The sequence below is a fragment of the Macaca thibetana genome, chromosome X (genome assembly GCF_024542745.1).
Source record: "Macaca thibetana thibetana isolate TM-01 chromosome X, ASM2454274v1, whole genome shotgun sequence".
NCBI lineage: Eukaryota > Metazoa > Chordata > Mammalia > Primates > Cercopithecidae > Macaca > Macaca thibetana.
In genome coordinates, this window is record NC_065598.1 from 59,302,804 (window position 1) to 59,329,802 (window position 26,999).

General features: G+C 37.8%; 3 pseudogenes; all 3 read right to left on the bottom strand.

Moving 5' to 3' along the window:
* Window positions 1-19,813: 19,813 nt before the first annotated feature.
* LOC126946510 (NADH-ubiquinone oxidoreductase chain 5-like) lies at window positions 19,814-21,619 on the bottom strand (annotated as a pseudogene).
* Window positions 21,620-24,764: 3,145 nt separating this feature from the next.
* On the bottom strand, window positions 24,765-25,448 carry LOC126945785 (ATP synthase subunit a-like; annotated as a pseudogene).
* Window positions 25,449-25,757: 309 nt separating this feature from the next.
* On the bottom strand, window positions 25,758-26,441 carry LOC126946560 (cytochrome c oxidase subunit 2-like; annotated as a pseudogene).
* Window positions 26,442-26,999: the final 558 nt, after the last annotated feature.

Here is a 26,999-nt window from a genome sequence, read left to right on the forward strand (position 1 = left end):
CATCCATGTCCCTACAAAGGACACGAACTCATCCTTTTTTATGGCTGCATAGTGTTCCATGGTGTATGTGTACTTGGGAGAAAATTTTTGCAATCTACTCATCTGACAAAGGGCTAATATCCAGGACCTATAAAGAACTCAAACAAATTTACAAGAAAAATCAAACAACTCCATCAAAAAGTAGGCAAAGGATATGAACAAACTCATAATTTTTTAATATGTGTAGTTTCCATTGTCTCTTATAGCTCACAACCTAATAATGTGATGTATTTTGGCTTCAGCTAGGCTTTTTATTGCAAGAAACTCAGAGATTAGTGCAAATCTCCTTCTACCTCTCATTTCACTGTGCTTATTAGCTCAAGGTTAATTTTAGGTTCCAAAAGTTATTTAGTGACTTGTTTATAATGTTCAAAGCCCATTTCTGCCTTTAAGGTTGAGATCTAACATCAAAATCTTTGTATTCTATTTACATTTCCCAAAATTTTTAGCAATGGTCTCATTTATAAACTAATACACACAATGTTTTACATTGCTTTCATAAATTTAATATAGTTTCCTGACTAAGTACTTTGGTTAACTTATAAAACAAGATCTACCTTAATACGTATTATAAAACCAGTGGAATTAAAACTATAAATATGATGATTCTGAAATTATTTTAAATTTCCAAGCATAACACAGTCTTAGTAAATTACAAGTCTAAAGCAATTACTCAATTTCATATTTTAAATTAGAATCACAAGGTTAATATTTTACTTGGAAAAGACAAATTATGTTAAACATTACTAAATTCTCTTTACATTAATTCTCTTAAACTAACCAAAATGCTAAATTACCTTCTTAGCACAAAAATATTTATACTATGTATGTGGTTTCAATTAAAAATATTTATGCTTAATCCTAAATCTTCCTGTGGTTAATGATGTTGAGGAAATAATTACATCACCCCATGCACCTTCTCAGAGGGTTAAAATTATAGAAGGACCAGAAATATAGGTCAGGAATACGAGGTCTGTAGCTGCAAATAGCCAGGGTGATTTTTCTCACAATCCCAACTGTCAGGCTGACTTCCATTTTTAACCACTATATCTTAGAGTCCTTAAATCAAAGAACACAGGTGGTAGTGTTACCCATTTTTCTACACTTGAGTCACATCCTTACCTCATTCTACCCTTTTTTTTTTCCGCATGCAACCTTCCACCTAGGCTGCTACCTCATTTGATTACATTTTTTGTACCTCTGTCTCAAATTTTATAGATTTCATAACTTCATAGGAACTAGTCAATTCTTTTCAAATCCACTTTGATCATTAGAAGACTTTTTAGATTTTAAAATGGTGTCCACGGGAATTCCGCACACCTCTTGTGGCTTTTCCATCTATATAATGCCAAGGTCATTATCCTGGTAATACTAACAGAAAGAAAAGTTTCAGCTGTGGTACAAACACAAAAGTACATGCAAAATATTATACCAGATTCACCAAAGGGAAAGGGATGCACTCAGGGATGCCATGTTGAAACACTCTAGAGGTGTCATTCACACCAGAACCTATAGTTGTGGGTATGCTAGGTACTATTTTGGGCAGGCAATAATGACACACTTAAGGTTCCTGCTTGCCAGGGGCTTACATTCAAGTGGGAGCAAAAAGCTGAGCAAATAGCAAAACCAGATCATTACAGTTTTGATAAGTGTCATAAAGGAAATAAGCAAGAAGGCATAATAGAGAGTAACTGGATGGCTACAGAAGGCTAAATTCAAAAGTGGTGTTCATAAAGCTTGTCTAAGGAGGTGACTTTTGAGCTGCAGGATGAGAGAGAGCAGCTCTGTAAAAAGCTAAAGAAGGACTTTCGAGGAAAGTATGTAGCCAAAGTGCCCATACCCAAAAGGTCAACTGCAGCATTATTGACATGTTGTAAGAAGAAAGATCAGTATGGCTACAAAGAAATGAGCAAGGAAAGGTGCAATGTGAGCTGAGGATGAGCAGAGGTTGGACCCGATCATGCAGGAGGACTGCGAGGCCCTGTTAGAGCCACAGTGAGAAGTTTGAATTGTATTGGAAGGCTTTTAAGAAGAGATTGAATCAAAGGAGTGAAGTGATTTTATTTACATTTTAAAAACATTACTCTGCATGTGATGCAAAGCCTAAATATTAGAGAAACAAGAGAGTCTGCCTGAGAGATATGGGTGGCTTGGTCTAGAGTTATGCTAGAGAAGAGAGGGAGAATTGACAGTTTGAGATATCCTTTGGGAGCAAAATTTTCAGAATGGTTTGGTCCTGGAAGATGAAGGAAAGTGATGAATCAAGGATGACTCCTGAGTTTGGGATGGAGTGAGTGGGGAGATGTTGGTACCACTTCCCAAGATGGAGAAGACTGAGGAAGAAACAGGTATGTGCGGGGAAGAGGAGACAACTTGTGAAGCAGAAGAAAGAGAGAAGGTGACTATGGGAACAAAATCGTAACATGAGAGAAGATGGAGGCCAGAGAAAAAGTAAGGGACAGGGTGAACTAGCTTTAGATAAATGAACAAATTCTGTTGTGTAATCAAAGAAAAGAAAAAAAAAATGGGCACATAGAAGTTAGGGTTTTACATTTTGTGCTAGAAAAATTGAGCCATCTAGGTCCATTGTTATTGTTGCAGATAAAAATGGAAAGAAGGAATAGCATGGTTTCTATATTACTTTTACTACTTTATTAAAATTTTTTCATTTGTTAATTAAGTTATTCATAGAAGAAAAAAATGTAACTAAAAGTAAACTTAAGCCTCCTTTCTACAGTGTTTACTAGATGTGGGGACATAGACATACCTCAGCACTTAGAAATTAGACCGTCCACAATTTTTTCTGGTGATCATAAAAGCCTTATTTTGCCTATCTACTACATTTGGTGATGTATTTACTGTAAGTTAATGGAGCACACAGTTAGGAGATTAATTTGTTTTGGGTCTAGGAAGTTTACAGTAAAAAGGCAAAAACAGTATTTATGTATAATAAGTAATCATTTACTAGTTTGGAGCTATCCACTGGCACTTTAGAGAGAAAGCTTGCAAACTAAAATAAATACAAATAATAACAGTCTTTCCTGGGAGAAGTCCCAGAAATTGGAACAGGGAATATGAGATATTTGTTCTGTTATCATTATTTTTGTAAACACAAGGAATTTGGTTGCTATCTCATGGTTTTCTGTTTCCTTTTATCTTTTTTCTCTGTCTTTCATTGATGCAAGATTTTACTATTTTCTGCAACAGATTCTTATTCCCTAGACAATGATTCCATGTCACAGAAAACACATGTGCACACACACACACAAACACATGCATATAGAAACACACCCAGACACATTCATGCATGCCAACAGCAGGTAGTTTTCATTCAATTTCTCTTTTCTTTTTGGACTTAGCTGTCTAGCAATAAGTGTTTGTCTAACAGCCGCAATGATAAATAATGGTATCTCCAAAAGCACCAACTCAGAAAACTTTCTATTACTATTATTTATTTCCTCTGTACAACCGCTCTAACTAAAGCTCAAAGAAAAATTGTGAAATGTGATTTCATTTAGGAAAAGCTATATATAGCAATGCTCTAATTGGATTTCTGGTATTCCTGTCCCTCATTCATTCTGTATGATAGGGGAAATTTGGTAGAATTCAAATATTAAAAATATTTTGTGCTTAGAATGGTAATACTGGATAAATTAGAATAAAAAGAAAATTGTGAAAGGTAAAAACAGTTATAGGAATATGCAGCTTAAAGAAAAGATAATGTAGAAGTCGTGCATAATTAATGAAAAGGATTACAAGGGGTCAGAGTTAATAAAGAGAAATTGAATTTAATTATGAGTACTATTGAAAACTGTAGGTGGCTTAAATTTGGTCTGTGTAGATTTTGTATCTGAAAGGAAATTAATCAATCAACAAGTCAACCACTGAGAACTCACTGAATCTGACCACAAAGTTGGAATATAAGACATTTCCTGTCTTCTAAAAGTTCATAAGAGAAGCAGTCACGTAATGTTTAAAATGGACCTTTTTTACTGTAGAACTAAGACTTTTGAGTTATATATTACTCATGAGTGATTTGAAGTATCAAATAATCTGCCCACAGCTACTAAGTGTTAGACATGGTTCAAAATCCAGGAATCTCAGCTCAAGGCTTATGCTTTCTCTATCTATGACAAGCTGCCTGACTCCCTCAACATTTATAGGAGTTCAGAGAGAGTAGGAATTAATTTGGTTTTAAGTTCTCAAGTGGGCTTTTTAAAGAAAGAGTGACTTGAGTTGGTTCTTGAGGAATGAATGGGATTTTCCTAAAGTGGAACAGAGTTGAGAAGATTGTCTAGGTATGCAGGAGGGGAAGACTCCAAGGACAATGCCAATATAGTAGAAGTAAGAATGTGATGGATGGGCACCCAGAAACATGCAGGGCTACTGGCCTGGAACAAGTTGCGTGTGATGTTGAGGAATATTGGGATGTTTTAAGACTGGACTGGATTGGAGTGGGGATCCACTTTTCAGGGACTTGAATACCAGACAGAGGACAACAGGACTTATATGGGAGGAAACAGATAGTCATTGTATGTTTCTTTTGCATAACAAAAGCAGGGTTTTAGAAAGACTGTTCTAGGGAAAGAGTTCAGATAGCTTTGAATGGAAAGACAAGAGAGGCAGATAAACCAAATGTCAAAAAGCCCATTGGAAAAATGTTTCATATCCCTCCAGTATCCCTCCATTTCCCTCCATATTCAGTCAGTTGTTTGCAATTACCTTTATTGAGAAGGTGTTAGGTGAGCAATAGAGAAAAGGTGAGTAATGGAGAAAAGGTATAGGCAATGACCTGATGATGGAGAACTTACTGTGTCAGGCCAATAAGGAACTAGAGTTTCTCAAACTAGACTGAGGCTTCTCAGGGGGCCATGAGTTAATATAATGCATCTAAAATTAGAAACAAAGGCACGTTGAAAAATAAAATCTTATGTACATTCTTATTTTTCAATATTTTGCAAGCCGTATCGATTATTTCATTGCAAATTTATCTAAAACCTTAAATAAATATATAGTAGCATTTTTAGCATCATGCAAAATGATGAGTTTTATTAACCACTAATACCTCAAACTTTATCACGTGAAGATTTGTTTGTGGAATACTTTTAATTTAAAAAGGTTGGGAACTTCTGCTCCAGGTGAAGAAAAACACTGAAGAGTTTTCCACAGTGTAATATGGTGCAGTTGCACTCTGACAGCTTGTTGAGAATGAATTTTAGTGGATCAAGACTGGAGAGAGAGCAATTATAGACAAGCTATAAAGATGAGAGCCTGTTCTTGAATAATAAGAGTAGAAATACAGAGAAACAGATACATCCATGCAATATGCATTAGGCCGAGTCAGAGGAGTGCGATGAAGGGATGAGAGTAAAAAAGTAGGAGGCGTCAAAGATACTTTCAGATTTTTTGCTTGGGTGACTAGACGATGGTGGTATTAGTAATTAATTTAGAGAATGTAGGAGGAAGATGAGGTTTGAAACAAAGTTGATTCGTTTACTTCTGTGTGACATGCTGCCTTTGAGGTACCTGTATAGGATGATCATTCATGGTGATTTGCATAAACTGTGCTGATTTATGCCTGTTGTTCTAGCTTAATTAGTAATAACACACTCTCTCCTCTCAAAAGTGTCGCTTCAGGAAATCATTACATGGTAGTTCTTAAACTACAAAACTCACAAGTGGAGATAAATGTTCTGCAGATGGTAGAGTATGAGTCTAAATCTCAAAATAGAGTTTTGGGCAAGACCCTTGATTTAGGAGTAATCAGAATATTTGTAGTTATTTGAAGCCAGTAGTGTGCACAGAATTAGCTAGCCAGAGTACAGTTGTGTCATTATAGAGAAAAATGGAATTCTTGCTGACAGCAACACTTTAATGAGAGGTTGTAAGAGAACTTCTAGTACATGTATTCAGAGAAGTACAGAGAATAAAAAGACAGTGAGTTCAAAATAAGCCAGAGTGTAGTAGGCTGGGAAGTAAAGAAGGGCTGAGGAAAAATGATTTTTCTAGAGGAAGAGACTTAATGCTAAAGCATTTTATAAGACCAAGTAAGGTTAAGATTCTATTTTTGCTTGAGGATCAGAGAGATGAGAATGTTTATAGATTGAAGAGAAGGACTACAGAGATAGAGAAGGAAAGGGGGAGAGAAAGAGAGAAGAAAAAAGAGAAGGAGGTTGAGGAGGAGGAAGAGGAGAAAAGGAAACAGAAATATGAAAAAAAATGATGCAGAAAAAGAAATTGCTAATAATGCAGATGCCTGGAGAATAATAAAAGAAATTAGAGGCAGAAGAGAAATAATTGGGCTTGCACCGGATGATGGGTAGCTCATCTTTTGTTCCTGGGGCTGTCAGTTTGCTCTTAATCTATAATAAATAGGAGGTGATTCTCAAGGCCAGAAGTAACTCAGGGATTAAAGAGTGGAAAAAGATTTGTCACTGATGATGCTTTTGGCAAATACTGAAAACATTAATAAAGGGGCAGGCTGCTGCAGATTTCAGGTAGACATTGATTTGATACCACCAGGATATTTCCCAAGGCTCGGGAAGAAAGAAAGTTTAAACTATGGACTAAATACTGATCCATGGTTTCACGTGGAAGAAATAACGGAAGTCAATACTTTGGGGTCAACGGGACAAAATCTACCTCCTAAAATCCAAAGTGGGTCCCGGGCCCAGGAACCCCTCAAGCAGGTTCTGATATGGTATTAAAACTGTCTGATATAGACACCCCAGAAATTTTTGCAACTGGTGAAATTTAGGGTACCTTCCCTGAAGCTTAACACTAATCCTTATTCCCAGAAAGTTACTCAGAGAAATCTAGTAACATGGTGCATGCTTCTGAGTGGAAGTTAAGACAATCAGGTGGGTTTTGGTAGCTGAGTAATAGAAATAGTAGCAAGGCCTGAGGAACAGATTAACGTTTCTGAAGAAACAGAGGAAACCTATGATGTGGAGAGAAGATTCCAGAATGTTGATCCTTAGCTAGGCTTCTAACTCCATTGGTAATATTATACAAGTTGCTTAACTCTCTAGATCTTAAAACCTCTCTTGTCTCAAAAATCAGGAAAGGAATAGTTGTGGAGTCATGACTTTTTTAACCCCTTTTCTGCTTTACAGTTCTTTGATGAATGTGGGCATAGGATGATGTAAGAGGAAATAGCAAAAATCCTCTAGTTAAGTGAACGAAGGAATGATGTCCTTGAATGAACAAATTAGTAAATCTATTTTGATTTTAATTGTACTACGTGAGTCAAGTATCTCCTTAGGGAATGAATGGAGATCGAAGTTTGAATCCAAAGGCTCAGTGAGGTAAAAACCTCACTGAGAACTCAGATGAAAGTCAATGGAGGAATGATCCAAACACTGAAGGCCTGGGGATGACCGGGTTTCAGGGGTCAGTAACCAGTGCAATATGGATAGAAACCAGCAGCAGAAACTGAAGGCAACTAGCAATATGATTAATCTGATGCTGCATACAAGACATACAAAGGCAGCTTACTATTTTACAGTTTTCTTGTCCAAGTTGAAATTAAAGCCTGAAATTTGATTTTGTAAATTCTTAATATATATCAATTTCTATAACAAGCTGTGCTGACTATTAGAGTCAAAAAATAAATATAATACTATCCCTACCATCAAAGAACCCATAGTCTGGACAGTACTGAGGATGAGGTAATACACATCTGATGAGAGCTTAGTTTCAATAGTCAAGAAACTAGCCTGTTTTAAACAAGACAGGACACATTTCTTGGGGCCATCAGTCCTCTGTAGGTTAACCCGGTCCCACCCTTGGTTAGTGCTGATGAGCCATTGCAACCAATAAGAATATTGAGTTTATAATGCAAAGTTAAACTACCAAATATAAATCCATCTGCCATTTGTGGCCTGAGAATTTCTATGTGCAACAAAGCCAAACTCTTTATAGGTGTGCTGAGTTTTCAGTGAAAAAAAAGGAGAGACAATAGTGTCCCTTACAGATGTAAATGACTACATCTAGTTTAAATGTAATTGTACTACTCAAGTCAAGTATATCTTTGAGAATAACTGTAAATTTTATATTGCATTCAAGTATCCAACATAGTGAAACAAAAAGGCACTTGGGAAAAGGACACATTGGTTAGTGCAGTCATATTTTCTTTTCTTTTTTTTTTAAATACTTTAACTTCTGGGGTACATGTGCAGAACATGCAGGTTTGTTACATAGGTATACACATCCCATGGTGGTTTGCTGCACTCATCAACCTGTCATCTACATTAGGTATTTCTCCTAATGATATGCCTCCTCTACTCAACTGCCCCTCGACAGGCCTTGGTGTGTGATGTTCCCTCCCTGAGTCCATGTGTTCTCATTGTTCAGCTCCCACTTGTGAGTGAGAACACAGTGCAATCATATTTTCTTTTTTCTTTTTTTTTTTTTTTTTTTTTGAGACAGAGTCTCGCTCTGTCGCCCAGGCTGGAGTGCAGTGGTGCAATCTCGGTTCACTGCAAGCTCTGCCTCCCAGGTTCACGCCATTTTCCTGCCTCAGCCTCCCGAGTAGCTGGGACTACAGGCGCCAGCCACCATGCCTGCCTAATTTTTTGTATTTTTAGTAGAGATGGGGTTTCTCCGTGTTAGCCAGGATGGTCTCGATCTCCTGACCTCATTATCCACACGCCTCAGCCATATTTTCTAACAGATTCTTGTCAATTGCAGTTTGTAAATGGATGGCATGTGAAAAATATATATACAACCATATCTTTCTACTTGATTCTCTAACAGTAAATGAATTATTTACACGAATTTGAATCCACCATGCATTCTATATTCTTACAAACACTGACAACTTCATGAAATTCCTATTGCAGACTAACGCTGGTTAGCACCTCAGATATGTTGGGGAAAAAAAGACGTGAGCACATCATTAACCTTCACAACGACCCCATGGATCATCCTTTTTCAGCAGGACCTTAGATACTGTGAGGTGAGCAGGGAAGAGCTCATTTCACCTCTCTGCTGCACGTGGATCACCTTTGACATTCTTAAATTCATTCTCAGTTGGTTTTAATAGTGATGAAGAAAGCTAGCCTATCTAGAAGGGTATGGAATATTGCCTGCTCTAACAAGGTACTCAATAAATATGAACACATGAATTCAGTTCTGATGTGAGGGTCTGCATTTAAATAATTATATATGCGCATATAAGATTAAAACAAATTAGTTTTTTAAAATGTTTAATTTAATGCATTTCTAAAAATATTACTCAAGACTTCCAGAAAATTTGCACATGTGACGTTACTGAAAATCTTTTCACATCTGTGTTTAGTTGTACAACAAAGTCAGTCATAGAAACGACTCCTTAAATACATACTCTTCATGCATGTGTTTTGGTTCTGCCCAACATGGATTGTACTTTTTGAAAAGGAAAGGAAGTCCTTTCATTTTTCTCCTAAAGTTTACGATGGTATGAATCCAGAAAGCTATACTAAATTAACACATATTTATCCCTAATCCATTTCCATCCAATGATCAGTCTGGAGCCTTCTGTAAACAGGGAGACAGATGAGCACTGGTAAAGCTACAGGGAATCGTGCTTTTTACATTTTCCGTATCTCAGCACATTTAGCTTCACCACTACAGATATTTCATAAAGCATAAGTTCCATTAAAAAGATAAACACCCAACCAGGACAGATCCGTGGTCCGTCCAACTCAGTAACTTTTTCTCTGACTGAAGCACCAACGTGTGTGATTTCTCTATAAAAGATGAATATATTCCTTGAATCAGTAGTAAAATCTTAGGGTCATATCCCAAATAGTAGGAATCTCATAATAAATTTTATTATGTATTGCATTTTCCAATAACTTACCTAAAACCATTATTTAATTTTACAGTCTTTATTTTAAAATTCATGGCGCCTCAGCTCATAAATTATTTAGGATTGGACATAAATAAACTTCTTTTCAACTTCAGTAGGGTGATTCTAAATATCAGATCATCATCAAAAATCTGATTAACCTTTATACATTTTTTTAAAAATTTCAGAGCCTTTTTACCCTCACGTAATTATACATTCTAACTTTTGTTTTTCTAAAATGGGAAGTTCTAATCATTAAATTTTGTCTCTGACAGCAGCTAATTTATACAAATCTTCTACTCCTGTTAATCATTTTGTTTCACATTCTTTGACTACATGCCACTTGAGTTAGTTTGATTCTAGAGTGATGTGAAACAAAAATGTCTGCATGCATTCCTTAAATATTCCAAGGGAAAGAATATCACAATTTTATATAAGTAAAGGATGACATATTTATTTACCACATTTGAACAAATGCTTCACACCCCCTTCAGAATCTCATTTTGTGATTCAAAAGAGTCACAGTTTTGTGTTTCACTAATCCAGCATGAATATGATCCTGGCCTCTTTTTCAAGTCCATGGGCTTAATTTTAATGTTACTTTTATTTTGAAGTTGGGTGTTAGGGTTTCCATTCCAATGACAATTCCTTTTAAAATAAAATATATTATTTTCTCAATCTTTGTGAAGTAGCTCAACCTATTTTATACATATTTGGTGACTGTTAGAATTATGCCTTATTATTGAGTAAAGCTTGGTTGTGGTGTGCCAGCACTTTTTTCTCCCTGTCTAATTGTAATCGTGGCAACATGTGAAAAGTTCAGTGGGAAGTACATACACACACACACACACACACACTGTCTAGTGTTTTAAACACATATATATATGCTTATAAAATATGGTTTCACTTTATACTGAGCACTTTCATTCTGTTGTGTTTTAAACCTATATATATTTGTGTTTTAAACACGAATTATTACACTAGGTCTTCTCCTCTTTGTAATTAGTTGTGTTTAAATTAGTTGTGTAATTAGTTGTGTTTACTAATTACAAAGAAAAGGAGACCTAGCAGATGTACCTTTAGTTTTTAAAAATCAATGTTGTCATTGAAATACACAGAACTTTGAAGGAGCTTTGAAAACATGGAGAAATATGCACATTATAAGAGAGATGCCAATTTATTCATTTTCCATGAGAAATGAAAATAGTAAATATCATCGCAGAGTAGTTACGACAAAAAAGAAATCAAAAGGGTGAATAGGATTAATAATTTTTTTCTGATGATCTATAAATCTTCAGCATTAAATTTTAAAGTAATATGGCTCTTGGTCTTACTTTATACTGAGTTGTGTCTCAAGCTGCCAAGGTCACTTATACCCTTCCTCTCATACATATGGCACATAGAGTTCAATAAATAACCTTTTCCTAAAAAGTAAACTGTTCTCTGTGTTCTGCAAACAGATAAGAAGGGTGTTTATTGCGGCACTATTCACAATAGCAAAGACTTGGAATCAACCCAAATGTCCATCAGTGACAGACTGGATTAAGAAAATGTGGCACATATACACCATGGAATACTATGCAGCCATAAAAAAGGATGAGTTTGTGTCCTTTGTAGGGACATGGATGCAGCTGGAAACCATCATTCTTAGCAAACTATCACAAGAACAGAAAACCAAACACCGCATGTTCTCACTCATAGGTGGGAACTGAACAATGAGATCACTTGGACTCGGGAAGGGGAACATCACACACCGGGGCCTATCATTGGGAGGGGGTAGGGGGTAGGGATTGCATTGGGAGTTATGCCTGATGTAAATGATGAGTTGATGGGTGCAGCACAGCAACATGGCACAAGTATACATATGTAACAAATCTGCACGTTATGCACATGTACCCTAGAACTTAAAGTATAATGATAAAAAAAAAAGGGGGGCGGGTTGGCCGGGGGCGGTGACTCACGCCTGTAATCCTAGCATTTTGGGAGGCTGAGGTGGGCGGATCACGAGGTAAGGAGAACCACACCATCCTGGCTAACACGGTGAAAACCCATCTCTACTAAAAATATAAAAAATTAGCCGGGCGTGGCGGCAGGCGCCTGTAGTCTCAGTTACTCGGGAGGCTGAGCAAGAGAATGGCATGAACACGGAAGGTGGAGCTTGCAGTGAGCCGAGATCGCACCACTGCACTCCAGTCTGGGCAAGAGAGAGACTCCGTCAAAAAAAAAAAAAAAAAAAAAAAAAAAAAAAAAAAAGGAGAAGAAGAAGGGCGTGGGGGGGTTGCCCTCCTATTTCCCATACCATACTAGCCTTGAAAAAGGAAATTTGCCACGTGACCTCTGCTGTGCCACTGAGGGATTGAAAGAAAGGAGCAGACACAGATAACAAAAACTGTGAATCTATACAAACCTTCATAGATGTTCTGTTGTGAGAGATAACAGTCTAAGCCAGTGATAGGTTGCAGAAGAGATGGAAGGCTGGAAGAACGTGGTGGGAAGAATTCAAAGGGGATTGGAGGCTTCTGTAGGGTACTAGACATTTGGGCCCTAGTTTGGCAGATTGAAAGGCTCAGTGGAAGAACAGGATGGAAAAGGGAAAATATGGGTTTTAGAGAAAAATTTAACCTCACTAGATAGAATAATTTATCTGTAACAAATACACTAATATACACCAATAGATCAATAAGCTATAGTCCACCTAACGATTAAACCTCAACTCATTAGCTAATGACTTCTTGTATCAGGCACTGTTCTAGGTTCTGGAAATACAGAAAGGAAAAAAAAAACCACCCTTATCTTGTAGGGTCTTCCATATCAGGATGATAAATTGTCTGGATGGACACACCACACACCTAAAGACCCGTTTAATGTCATTGTACAGGAAATGTAAGTATTTAGAGTTGACCACAAAACAGAGACACCTGGAAGCAATGCAGTCTTGGAGAACAGAGTTGACCACAAAACAGAGACACCTGGAAGCCATGCAGCCTTGCAGAATAGGCCTCTCATGAAGCAGAAAGGAAAAGGAAGTCAATTCGATTAGTTAAAGGGTGTATTTGTTTTGCTTAGTTCTAGTCACAGATAACATTTGCATTACTGAAGTCCATTTCCAAGTGTCTCTGAAGAGCACTGAAACGTTCTTGGAAGCTGGCCAGAGCCACTACAGCGTTTCTATCTGCAGTTGCATGAAAAGATCAGTGTATGAACTATAGCACCTATGACAGCTAAGATACTATAATATCTAATTGCGTCATTTTTTAAAAGACAGAGTAGAGTACCACTTTCAAGTAGAGCTACTCTAAAGATAGGTTTAAGGTCAGCCTGTGAAAGTCTCCCACTTGACGTCAAATATGCCTTGAATTTACACACACAATTTGGCTTATATATTATTATTATTATTATTTTGACGTCTCTTTTTTATTATTATTATACTTTAAGTTCTAGGGTACATGTGCATAACGTACAGGTGTGTTACATATGTATACTTGTGCCATGTTGGTGTGCTGCACCCATCAACTCGTCAGCACCCATCAACTCGTCATTTACATCAGGTATAACTCCCAATGCAATCCCTCCCCCCTCCCCGCTCCCCATGAAAGGCCCCGGTGTGTGATGTTCCCATTCCCGAGTCCAAGTGATCTCAATGTTCAGTGCCTACCTATGAGTGAGAACATGCGGTGTTTGGTTTTCTGTTCTTGTGATAGTTTGCTGAGAATGATGGTTTCTAGCTGCATCCATGTCCCTACAAAGGACACAAACTCATCCTTTTTTATGGCTGCATAGTATTCCATGGTGTATATGTGCCACATTTTCTTAATCCAGTCTATCACTGATGGACATTTGGGTTGATTCCAAGTCTTTGCTATTGTGAATAGTGCCGCAATAAACATACGTGTGCATGTGTCTTTATAGCAGCATGATTTATAATCCTTTGGGTATATACCCAGTAATGGGATGGCTGGGTCATATGGTACTTCTAGCTCTAGATCCTTGAGGAATTGCCATACTGTTTTCCATAATGGTTGAACTAGTTTACAATCCCACCAACAGTGTAAAAGTGTTCCTATTTCTCCACATCCTCTCCAGCACCTGCTGTTTCCTGACTTTTGAATGATTGCCACTCTAACTGATGTGAGATGGTATCTCATTGTGGTTTTGATTTGCATTTCTCTGATGGCCAGGGATGATGAGCATTTTTTCATGTGTCTGTTGGCTGTATGAATGTCTTCTTTTGAGAAATGTCTGTTCATATCCTTTTCCCACTTTTTGATGGGGTTGTTTGTTTTTTTCTTGTAAATTTGTTTGAATTCTTTGTAGGTTCTGGATATTAGCCCTTTGTCAGATGAGTAGATTGCAGAAATTTTCTCCCATTCTGTAGGTTGCCTGTTCACTCTGACGGTAGTTTCTTTAGCTGTGCAGAAGCTCTTTAGTTTAATTAGATCCCATTTGTCAATTTTGACTTTTGTTGCCATTGCTTTTGGTGTTTTAGACATAAAGTCCTTGCACGTGCCTATGTCCTGAATGGTATTACCTAGGTTGTCTTCTAGGGTTTTTATGGTATTAGGTCTAACATTTAAGTCTCTAACCCATCTTGAATTAATTTTCATATAAGGAGTAAGGAAAGGATCCAATTTCAGCTTTCTACTTGTGGATAGCCAATTTTCCCAGCACCATTTATTAAATAGGGAATCCTTTCTCCATTTCATGTTTTTGTCAGGTTTGTCAAAGATCAGATGGCTGTAGATGTGTGGTATTATTTCTGAGGACTCTGTTCTATTCCATTGGTCTATATCTCTGTTTTGGTTACTGTAGCCTTGTAGTATAGTTTGAAGTCAGGTAGCGTGATGCCTCCAGCTTTGTTCTTTTGACTTAAGATTGTGTTGGCAATGCGGGCTCTTTTTTGGTTCCAGATGAACTTTAAAGCAGTTTTTTCCAATTCTGTGAAGAAAGTGATTGGTAGCTTGATGGGGATGGCATTGAATCTATAAATTACCTTGGGCAGTATGGCCATTTTCACGATATTGATTCTTCCAATCCATGAGTATGGTATGTTCTTCCATTTGTTGGTGTCCTCTTTTATTTCACTGAGCAGTGGTTTGTAGTTCTCCTTGAAGAGGTCCTTTACATCCCTTGTATGTTGGATTCCTAGGTATTTTATTCTCTTTCAAGCAACTGTGAATGGGAGTTCATTCATGATTTGGCTCTCTGTTTGTCTGTTACTGGTGTATAAGAATGCTTGTGATATTTGCACATTTATTTTGTATCCTGAGACTTTGCTGAAGTTGCTTATCAGCTTAAGGAGATTTTGGGCTGAGATGATGGGGTTTTCTAAATATACAATCATGTCATCTGCAAACAGGGGCACTTTGACTTCTTCTTTTCCTAACTGAATACCCTTGATTTCTTTCTCTTGCCAGATTGCCCTAGCCAAAACTTCCAACACTATGTTGAATAGGAGTGGTGAGAGAGGGCATCCCTGTCTTGTGCCAGTTTTCAAAGGGAATTTTTCCAGTTTTTACCCATTCAGTATGATATTGGCTGTGGGTTTGTCATAAATAGCTCTTATTATTTTGAGATACGTTCCATGAATACCGAATTAATTGAGCATCTTTAGCATGAAGGGGTGTTGAATTTTGTCAAAGGCCTTTTCTGCATCTATTGAGATAATCATGTGGTTTTTGTCTTTGGTTATGTTTACATGCTGGATTACATTTAGTGATTTGCGAATGTTGAACCAGCCTTGCATCCCAGGAATGAAGCCCACTTGATCATGGTGGATAAGCTTTTTGATGTGCTGCTGAATCCGGTTTGCCAGTATTTTATTGAGGATTTTTGCATCGATGTTCATCAGGGATATTGGTCTAAAATTCTCTTTTTTTGTTGTGTCTCTGCCAGGCTTTGGTATCAGGATGATGTTGGCCTCATAAAATGAGTTAGGGAGGATTCCCTCTTTTTCTATTGATTGGAATAGTTTCAGAAGGAATGGTACCAGCTCCTCCTTGTACCTCTGGTAGAATTCAGCTGTGAATCCATCTGGTCCTGGACTTTTTTTGGTTGGTAGGCTATTAATTATTGCCTCAATTTCAGAGCCTGCTATTGGTCTATTCAGGGATTCAACTTCTTCCTGGTTTAGTCTTGGAAGAGTTTAAATGTCCAGGAAATTATCCATTTCTTCAAGATTTTCTAGTTTATTTGCATAGAGGTGTTTATAGTATTCTCTGATGGTAGTTTGTATTTCTTTGGGTTCGGTGGTGATATACCCTTTATCATTTTTTACTGCATCTATTTGATTCTTCTCTCTTTTCTTCTTTATTAGTCTTGCTAGTGGTCTATCAATTTTGTTGATCTTTTCAAAAAACCAACTCCTGGATTCATTGATTTTTTGGAGAGTTTTTTGTGTCTCTATCTCCTTCAGTTCTGCTCTGATCTTAGTTATTTCTTGCCTTCTGCTAGCTTTTGAATGTGTTTGCTCTTGCTTCTCTAGTTCTTTTAATTGTGATGTTAGAGTGTCAATTTTAGATCTTTCCTGCTTTCTCTTGTGGGCATTTAGTCTTATAAATTTCCCTCTACACACTGCTTTAAATGTGTCCCAGAGATTCTGGTATGTTGTGTCTTTGTTCTCATTGGTTTAAAAGAACATCTTTATTTCTGCCTTCATTTCGTTATGTATCCAGCAGTCATTCAGGAGTAGGTTGTTCAGTTTCCATGTAGTTGAGCGGTTTTGATTGAGTTTCTTAGTCCTGAGTTCTAGTTTGATTGCACTGTGGTCTGAGGGACAGTTTGTTATGATTTCTGTTCTTGTACATTTGCTGAGGAGTGCTTTACTTCCAATTATGTGGTCAATTTTGGAATAAGTGCGATGTGGTGCTGAGAAGAATGTATATTCTGTTGATTTGGGGTGGAGAGTTCTATAGATGTCTATTAGGTCTGCTTGCTGCAGAGATGAGTTCAATTCCTGGATATCCTTGTTAACTTTCTGTCTCGTTGATCTGTCTGTTGACAGTGGAGTGTTGAAGTCTCCCATTATTATTGTATGGGAGTCTAAGTCTCTTTGTAAGTCTCTAAGGACTTGCTTTATGAATCTGGGTGCATAGATATTAGGATAGTTAGCTCTTCCTGTTGAATTGATCCCTTTACCATTATGTAATGGCCTTCTTTGTCTCTTTGGATCTTTGATGGTTTAAAGTCTGTTTTATCAGAGACTGGTATTGCAACCCCTGCTTTTTTTTGTTCTCCATTTGCTTGGTAAATCTTCCTCCATCCCTTTATTTTGAGCCTATGTATGCCTCTGCATGTGAGATGGGTCTCCTGAATACAGCAGACCGATGGGTCTTGACTCTTTATCCAGTTTGCCATTCTGTGTCTTTTAATTGGAGCATTTAGTCCATTTCCATTTAAGGTTAAGATTGTTATGTGTGAACTTGATCCTGCCATTATGATATTAACTGGTTCTTTTGCTCGTTAGTTGATGCAGTTTCTTCCTAGCCTCGATGGTCTTTACATTTTGGCATGTTTTTGAAATTGCTGGTACCGGTTGTCTTATTTAAGGGGAACGTGAGGGCGATCTTGACTTTCATGGTCCTGAGGTAAGAACCAGATGCTGGATACAGTTCATTATAGCTACGCCCACGAGTTATGGGCTGGGAATGAGGAGAGTAGCACTCTTGTGCGGGATATTGATTTCACGGAGGATGGTGAATAAGGGACACCTAACTGAGGGGGGTATCCGTGGTGATAGGAATTTGTTTGACTGAAATGTGCTATGTCCGATGAACCGTTTAATGTGCTATGTATGATGAATAAAAAGTTAAGTTAGTTGATATTCTGGGGGATGTGCTTGGTCTTTGAAGTTGATGTTATGTTCTACAGTTGGTTGGTTCATTGGGGTTCTTGCTTGTAAGCATGTTCTTGAGAATATGTAGTAGGTATGTAAAAATATGTGCTATGTACAGTTAAGCATTTATAGTACTATATAACATTCATGTTGGCTAGCAGTAATGCACAAATTACATAAGGGTCTGATAAATAAATTAGTACTTAAGTTGCACTTAAAGCTTGCACCCCATAGAATACAGAAAGTAGTTTAAATTAGAATGACAGTTTTGGATGTTGGTGGTGAAGTTGAGTACTTTCTTTCTGAGTTGCCCTGGGGAGAAGTTTCTGTTTCCGGTTTACAAGACCGGTGTATTAATGTATACTACAAGGGCAGGTTCATTTGAGTAGACTGTTTTCGGTTAAGGAGGCAAGTGGTATTCAGGTTAGAATAGTAGTAAAGTATATTATGGATGCCACCTGTCTGATAATGATGAAGGTTTGGTTTACTGGTTGACCTCCAATTCAAGTGAGGGTTAACAGAATTATGATTAGGAATCAGAATAGGTATTGACTAAGTGGGCGGAATGCTATACTTCGTTGTTTAGATTTGTGGAGTATGGGTATGAGTGTTAAGATAAGGATTGACAGGAGGAGTGCTAATACTCCTCCCAATTTATTAGGCATAGATCGTAGGATTGCATATGCGAATAGGAAATATCTTTCTGGTTTAATGTGGGGGGGAGTGTTTAGGGGATTAGCTGGAGTGTAGTTGTCTGGGTTGCTTAAAAGGTGGGGTGAAAATAATACTAATGTTATTAAGGTAAGGAGGAGAAGGGCTAAGCCTAAGATATGTTTAATTGTATGATAGGAGTGAAAGGTAATTTTGTCGGAGTGAGAGGAAATTCCGCAGGGGTTGTTTGATCCTGTTTCTTGTAGAAATAGTGGATGTAGAGTTGCGAGGGCTGTAATAATAAAGGGTAGGATGAAGTGGAGGATGAAGAATCGTGTGAGAGTGGGATTGTCAATGGAATATCTGCCTCAGATTCATTGGACGAGATTCGTTCCGATATATGGGATGGCTGATAGTAGATTTGTGATTACTGTGATGCCCCAGAATGATATTTGGTCTCATGGGAGTATGTAGCCTATGAAGGCTGTTGCTATAGTTATAAGCAAAAGTATAATGGCGATATTTCAGGTTTCTAGAAGAAAGAATGAGCTGTAATGTAGGCGTTGGCCAATGTGTAGAAAGAGGCAGATAAAGAACATAGAGGCACCATTAGCGTGGATATAGCGAAGGGTTCAGCCGTAGTTTACATCTCGAGTGATGTGTGCGACTGAGGAGAAGGCGGGGGAAATATCTGGTGAGTAGTGTATTGCTAGGAATAAGCCTATAATGATTTGTAGAGTTAGACAGGTTGCAAGGAGTGAGCCAAAGTTTCATCACATGGAAATGTTGGATGGGACAGGTAAATCAATGAGGGAGTCGTTGATTATTTTTATGAGCGGGTTAGATTTGCGTGTTGGGGTCATTGATGTTTTTGTAGTTGAAATACAATGATGGTTTTTCATATCATTAGTCATGGTTAGAGTCCATGTGGAAACAATGACATATATTTTATTTTTATTAAGTGTATTATTGGTTATGGGGTTTGTGGGATTTTCTTCCAAGCCTTCTCCTATTTATGGGGTTTAGCATTGATTGTTAGTGGTGTGGTTGGTTGTGTAATTATTTTAAATTATAGGGGAGCTTATATGGGTTTAATAATATTTTTAATTTATTTGGCAGGTATAATGGTTGTTTTTGGTTATACCAAGGCAATGGCTATTGAAGAGTATCCTGAGGCATGGGGTTCAGGGTTTGAGGTTCTGGGGAGTCTTCTAGTAGGATTAGTGATAGAGGTGGGGTTGGTTTTATGAGTTTTAGATTTTGATGGATTAATGGTAGTGGTTAATTTTAACAATATAGGGAGTTGAGTGATTTTTGAAGGAGAGGGGCTGGGGTTAATTCGAGGGGATTCTATTGGTGCGGGTGCTTTGTATGACTCTGGGCGTTGATTGGTGGTAGTTACTGCTTGAACGTTGTTTGTTGGTGTGTCTATTGTGATTGAGATTACTCGAGGTAATAGGTTAAGTTATTAGAAATAAGGTTAGGGTGAGAGGAATAAGGAAAGAGAGAAAATACAGTTTGATTATACCCATTTGAGTAGTTGTGATGATGGAGGTAATAATGTGGGTGCATGCAATTGTTTTAGGTATAGATTTTTCTAGTCAGATTGAGTCTAGTAAAAGGTAAGCTAGGTTTTGGTTTATAAGCAGGTTTTGTTAGGGGGCTATGCGATGAATTGTAGTGGGAAAATATCCTAGTATATTAGAGAATTTAAATGGGTATGATGGAGTGTGTATTTTAAGGTTATTGGTTATAAGAGTAAGATCCAAGGCTACTAGAAAGCCTAGGGTGGTTACACATAGGGTCAAGAGTTTTAGGTGGTATGGTATTGTTAGTTGGGGAGGTGAGGTGGGAGAGATGCTATTGGTGATGAGAAATCCTGCGAGTAGGCTGCCGATTGTGAGGCGTTTGATTGGGTTTAATAGGGTGGGGATATTTCCGTTAATGTTGATTGAGGTTGGGAAGCGAGGTTGTCCTGATAGGGTGAGAAGAATAGTTCGAGTACTGTAGGTGCTTGTTAGGGAAGTGGCAATGAGAGTGATAGATAGGGCTCAGGCATTGGTATACGATGTGTTTGCAGTTTCCACGATGAGGTCTTTGGAGTAGAAGCCTGTGAGAAAGGGCATGCCTGTGAGTGCTAGGTTACAGATGGTTAGGGAAGTTGACGTAAGGGGTATTGTTTTAAATAATCCTCCTATTTTTTGAATGCCTTGTTCATTGTTTAGGTTGTGGATGATAGACCTAGAGCAAATATATAGTATGGCTTTGAAGAAGGCATGAGTGCAGATGTGTAGGAATGCTAAGTATGGTTGGTTGATGCCAATAGTGACTACTATTAGGCCTAGTTGACTTGAGGTAGAGAAGGCTACGATTTTTTTGATATCGTTTTGTGTTAGGGCACAGGCTGTTGTGAATAAGGTGGTAATGGCTCCTAGGCATAGTGTAAAACTTTGAATTAATGTGTTGTTTTCCATTAGAGGGTGGAAACGGATGAGTAGGAACACTTCAGCAACGACTATGGTGCTGGAATGTAGTAAAGCTGAAACTGGGGTTGGGCCTTCTATGGCGGAGGGTAGTCAAGGGAGGAGACCAAGTTGAGCTGATTTTCCCGTTGCTGCTAAGAGAAGGCCAATCAGTGGGAGAAGATTTGAGTTGGAGTCCAGGATAAATATCTGTTGAAAGTCCCATGAGTTATAATGCAGGAGAAATCATGTTAGGGTTAGGATGAAGCCAATGTCGCCAATGCGGTTGTATAGGATTGTTTGGGTGGCTGCTGTGTTGGCATCTGTTCGAGCATGTCATCAACTAATTAGTAGAAAGGATATAATTCCCACGCCTTCCCATCCGATAAAAAGTTGGAAGAGGTTGTTGGCAGTGACTAGAATTAATATAGTGGTAAGAAAGATAAGTCGATACTTAAAAAATTGGTTAATATTTGGGTCTGAGCTTATATACCATAATGAGAACTCTATAATAGATCAAGTAATGAATAGTGCAATTGGAATAAATATTATGGAAAAATAGTCTAGTTTGAAGCTTAGTGTTAGTTCTAATGTTTGGATTGTTGTTCAATGTCAGTTTCAAATAATTTTTTCTTGGTCTAGGAAAATATATAGGGTTGTGGGAAGGAGGCTAGTAGTGAAAGCATACATAATAATTGTTTTTACATAGTTTGGGTACAAGTGTTTTTTGTTAGAGTTGATAAAGGTAATAGTGATTGGGAGGATTAGAGAGGTTAGGGTTATTATGGTAATGGAGATGTGCATGGTTATTACTTTTATTTGGAGTTGCACCAATGTTTTTGGTTCCTAAGACCAATGGATAACTGTTATCCTTTAAAAGTTGAGAAAACCGTTTTGTTATATACGGAAGCATGGATTAGCAGTCCTTGCTAGCTTTCTCGGTAAATAAGAAGTAGTAGGCTTCTATGGTTAGACTCACAATCTAATGTTTTAGTTAAACTATATTTACAAGAGGTGAAACCTAGAATAATATTAGGGTTAAGGGATAGAAGGAGAATAGGAGAGAGGTGTATATATATTAATGTATTTTCTCGTGTAAAGGAGGATTTCATGTTAATAATATGGTGTGTGAGCGTTCCTCGTTGTGTTGTAGTAAATATGTGGAGCGAGTAAAGGGCTGTAATTAGTATATTGAGTCCTGTAAGTACAATGGTAATATATGATCAAGAAAATGAAGTTATTATTACAAGGAGCTCTCCTACCAGGTTGATAGTAGGGGGTAAGGCAAGATTGGTAAGATTTGCTGTAAACCATCAGAAGGCTATTAATGGAAGTAGGGCTTGGAGTCCTCGGGAGAGTATTATGATGCGGCTATGAGTTCGTTCATAGTTAGAGTTTGCTATGCAAAATAGTATGGATGAAGTGAGTCCATGGGCGATTATAAGGATAATTGCGCCAGTGAAGCTTCGGGGGTTTGAATGAGGGAGACTATAATTACCAGGGCTATGTGGCTTGCGGAGCAGTATGCGATGAGTGATTTTAGGTCTGTTTGTCGTAGGCAGGTTGAGCTTGTTATAATTATGCCTCATAAGGATAACATGAGGAATGGATAGGCTATATATTCTGTTAAAGGGTTAAGAATAGAGGTCAGTTGTATTATGCCATAGCCGCCTAGTTTTAGGAGTACTGTGGCAAGAACTATTGATCTGGCAATGGGGGCTTCAACATGGGCTTTAGGAAGTCATAAGTGTAGGCCATACAGGGGTATTTCACTATACAGGCCATTATGCATCCTAGTCAAGTAAGATTGTGGGATCAGGTAGTTGCTAGTTTTTGAGCCATAAGTGTTAGTAATATTGTGTTTAGTGAGCCTAGGTTATTGTAGGTATAGATTAGTATAATAAGCAGGGGGAGAAAGCTGGCTAGTGTGTAGAATAGAAAGTATGCGCTTGCATTGAGGCGTTCGGCCTGGCTGATGATGATAATTAGGTGATGATCGGGTGATGATAATTAGGGTAGGGATGAGGGTGGTTTCAAATAAAATACAGAATATAATTAGTTCTGTAGCTATAAATGTTAGAATTAGAGAGATTTGTAGGGAGACCATTGTAGAGAGAGAGATTTTTTCGTGAGAGGGGTTCGTTGTGTAAATGGTACTGACTTGCTATAAATATGAGAGGTAAGAGTCAGGCTGTTAGTGTTAGGAGGGCCATTGTTAGTGGGTCGGAAGACAAGTAGGTTGAATGGTTGAGGAGGTTATTATTGATTTGGTTGAAGAATAGTAGGGGAATAAGGCTAATAATTAGATTATGTATGGTCAGATTAACTCAGATTATACTGTTTTTGGAAAATCATGTTGTTGGTAGTAGTATAATTGTAGGAATAACTATTTTTAACATTGGAGTAAGTTTAGGTTGTGGACGTAATCTAGGCCATATGTGTTAGAGATTGAGATTAGTAAGGCAAGGCCTACTGCTGCTTCGCAAGCAGCAAATACTAATAGGGTGATTGGTATGATATTAGCTAGGGAGGAGTGCATGTTTGAAGCTGTGAGAGTACTTAAAATAAAGAGTGATAGTATTATTCCTTCTAGGCACAGTAAGGAGGATATTAGGTGTGAGGGGTAGGTTAGTATGCCTAGGAGTGAAACGATAAATGCTAATGCAATGTTTATGTAGATGGAGGGCATTTGGTGAGTATGATTATCATAATCTAATGAGTCGAAATCATTTGTTTTGTTTAAACTACTTACCAATTCAGTTCAGTCTAGTCCTTTTTTAGTTCATTCATAGGCTAGAATAAGAATTAGAATAATAATTAATATGATGGATGATTTAGTTATTATGGGAAGGTTGGTTGTTTGGAGAGCTCATGGTAGGGGCAGTAGTAGGGCAATTTCTAAGTCAAATAATAGAAAGGTGATGGCAACTAGGAAAAATTTTATGGAAAAAGGAATACGAGCAGGGTTTAGTGGGTCAAAATCGCATTCGTAAGGACTAGCTTTTTCTATATAAGAATTGAGTTGAGGTAGTCAGAATGTGATAGTTGTTAGTAGTAAGGTTAGAAAAGCATTGATTGTTAAGACTAATACTAGGTTAATTATTCTCTTTCGAATGCTATCGAAGCTAGTTGATTGAAAGTCAACTGTACTGATTATACTAAAAGAATAGGATCCTCATCAGTAGATAGAAATATAGAGGAACAGCCAGATGATATCTACAAAGTGTCAGTATTAAGTGGCGGCTTCAAAGCCAAAATGGTGATTCGATGTAAAATAATATAATAGTTGGCGAATAAGACAGATAATAAGGAATGTAGATCCAATGATGACGTGAAGTCCGTGGAAGCCTGTGGCAACAAATAATGTTGAACCATAGACACCATCAGAAAACAGTAAAGAGTGTCTCGAAGTACTCTGAGGTTTGTAGGAGGGTGAAGTAAATGCCTAGTAGGACTATAATGAGTAGAGCTTGGATTGTTTGTTTTCGATTACTTTCTATTAGGCTATGGTGGGCTCAGGTGATTGTGACTCCTGATGCGAGTAATACAGAGGTATTTAAAAGAGGTACTTCTAGAGGATTTAGGGGAGTAATGCCTATTGGTGGTCAGTGTCCCCCTAGTTGTGGGGTAGGGGCAAGGCTGGAATGGTAGAATGCTCAGAAGAAACCGGTGAAGAAGAAAACTTCTGAAATGATAAATAGCACTATTCCATAACGAAGGCTTTTTTGGACAGATGTTGTATGATGACCTTGATAGGTACTTTCTCAGACAATATCACGTCATCATTGGTATAAGGTCAGTATGTTGGTTAGTAGGCCTAGTGTTAATAGGGTAGTGGAATAAAAGTGAAATCATATGATTAAGCCAGATGTTATTAGGAGGGCTGAGAGAGCTCCTGTTAGTGGTCAGGGGCTGGGTTTAACTATGTGGTAAGCATGAGATTGGTGGATCATTGAGTATTGTCATGCAGATAAAGGCTGACTAAGAGTGTGAAAACATAGGCTTGAATCAGGGAGACTGCGATTTCGAGGATAGTTAGTAGTACTAGGAGTACAAAGATTATTGAGGTGACAGGGAAGCTAATGGTTGATAATGCTAGTATGGCACTTCCGATTAGGTGCATAAGTAGATGGCCTGCTGTGATGTTAGTGGTTAAGTGTACAGCTAACGCTACTGGTTGAATAAACAAGCTAATGGTTTCGATGATTATTAGTATGGGGATAAGAGGTGTGGGTGTGCCTTGTGGCAGAAAGTGAGCTAAAGAGCTATTAGTTTTAAAGCGAAGTCCTATAATTACTGCACCTGCTCATAGGGGGATTGCTATGGCTAGATTTATGGATAGTTGGGTGGTAGGTGTAAATGAGTGAGGTAGAAGTCCGAGAAGGTTGGTTATAGTAATAAAGGTAATTAGGGATATTAGTATGAGGGATCAGGTTTGTCCTTTAATGTTGTGAATTGTTATTATTTGTTTTAGGACAAGTTGAGTTAGGTTTTGTTGAATAGTAATTAATCGTTTGTTAATAAGCTGATTAGAGGTTGGAAATAGTAATGCAGGAAATAGAATGATGGGTACTGCAGCAGGCAGATTTAGGATTGTTGGGGCTGTGAATGAGGTAAATAGATTTTCGTTCATTTTCATTGTCAGGGGTTATTGTGGTTTTGTGTATTAGAGTTTTTTTTTTTTTGAGGGAGATAGGTAGTAATTTGTGCTTAATAGTTTTAATTGTATGATAAGGTATAGTGTGAGAAGCATGGTCATGACGATGGTGGATCATGTGGATGTATTTAGTTGGGGCATTTCACTGTAGAGAGGATTGCTTCTCTCAGTCTTTAACTTAAAAGGTTAATGCTGGGGCAGCTGTACAGTGGGTCTGTAAGGATATTTTGTAAAGATTCATGGAATACGGGGTGTGTTAGAAATGTAAGGTGGGAGGAGGTGTGTCTATAGGGTAAATACGGGTCCTATTTCAAAAATTTTTAGTGGGATTAGTTCTACGACGATGGGTATAAAGCTGTGGTTGGCGCCGCAAATTTCTGAACATTGTCCGTAGTAGACGCCTGGTCGTATAGCGGTGAATGTAGTTTGGTTTAAGCGTCCGGGGACTGCATCTGTTTTTAGGCCTAGTGTGGGAACAGTTCATGAGTGCAAGATGTCCTGGGATGTAATTATTATATGGACGGGGACTTCAACTGGAAGAACTACTCAGTTGTCAACTTCGAGAAGTCGAAGGTCTCCTGGATTTAAGAATAATGGTGGAAGTATGTAAGAGTTAAAGATCAATCCCTCATAATCTGTGTATTCGTGGGTTCAGTATCATTGGTGTCCAATTGATTTAATAGTAAAAGAGGGATTGTTGATTTCGTCTGCTAGGTATAGGATGCGCAGAGATGGGAGGGTGATTAAGACTAAAATGATAGCGGGTAAGATGGTTCAAATGGTTTCTATTTCTTGGGCATATGTAATATTGGTATTGGTTAGTTTTGTCGTGAGTGTTAGGGAGAGTACATATAAGACTAGAAAGCTGATCAAGGATATAATTATAAGAGCGTGGTCATGAAAAGTCATTAGTTCCTCTATAATAGGGGATGTGGCATCTTGTAGACCTAGTTGAACTGGGTGAGCCATATAAGATATATAGGGTTTAACCTATGACTTAACTTTGACAAAGTTATGAAATAATTTTTCTAATATCTTATTGAAAAAGTTATAGGGGTTATAGGGTTGGCTTGAAACCAGTTTTAGGAGGTTCGATTCCTTCCTTTTTCGTCTAGGTTTAATATAGGTTGGTTCTTCAAATGTGTGGTAGGGCGGAAGGCAGCCATACAACCACTCTAGGTTAGTAGTAGGCTGTTTGATTAGTAAAACTTTACGTTTTGAGGCAAAAGCTTCTCAGATTATATAAATTATTAATATTACTGCTACTAGGGAGATGAAGGAGCCTATGGATGATAGAATATTTCATGTGGTGTAGGCATCAGGGTAGTCAGAATAGCGTCAGGGTATTCCGGTCAAGCCGAGAAAGTGTTGTGGAAAGAAGGTTAAATTTATGCCTAAAATATAATGGTGAAATGGGCTTTGGCATAGGCTTGGTCTAGTATATAGCCTGAAAATAAGGGAAATCAATGAATAAAACCCCCTATGATAGCGAATACAGCTCCTATTGATAGGACGTAGTGAAAGTGG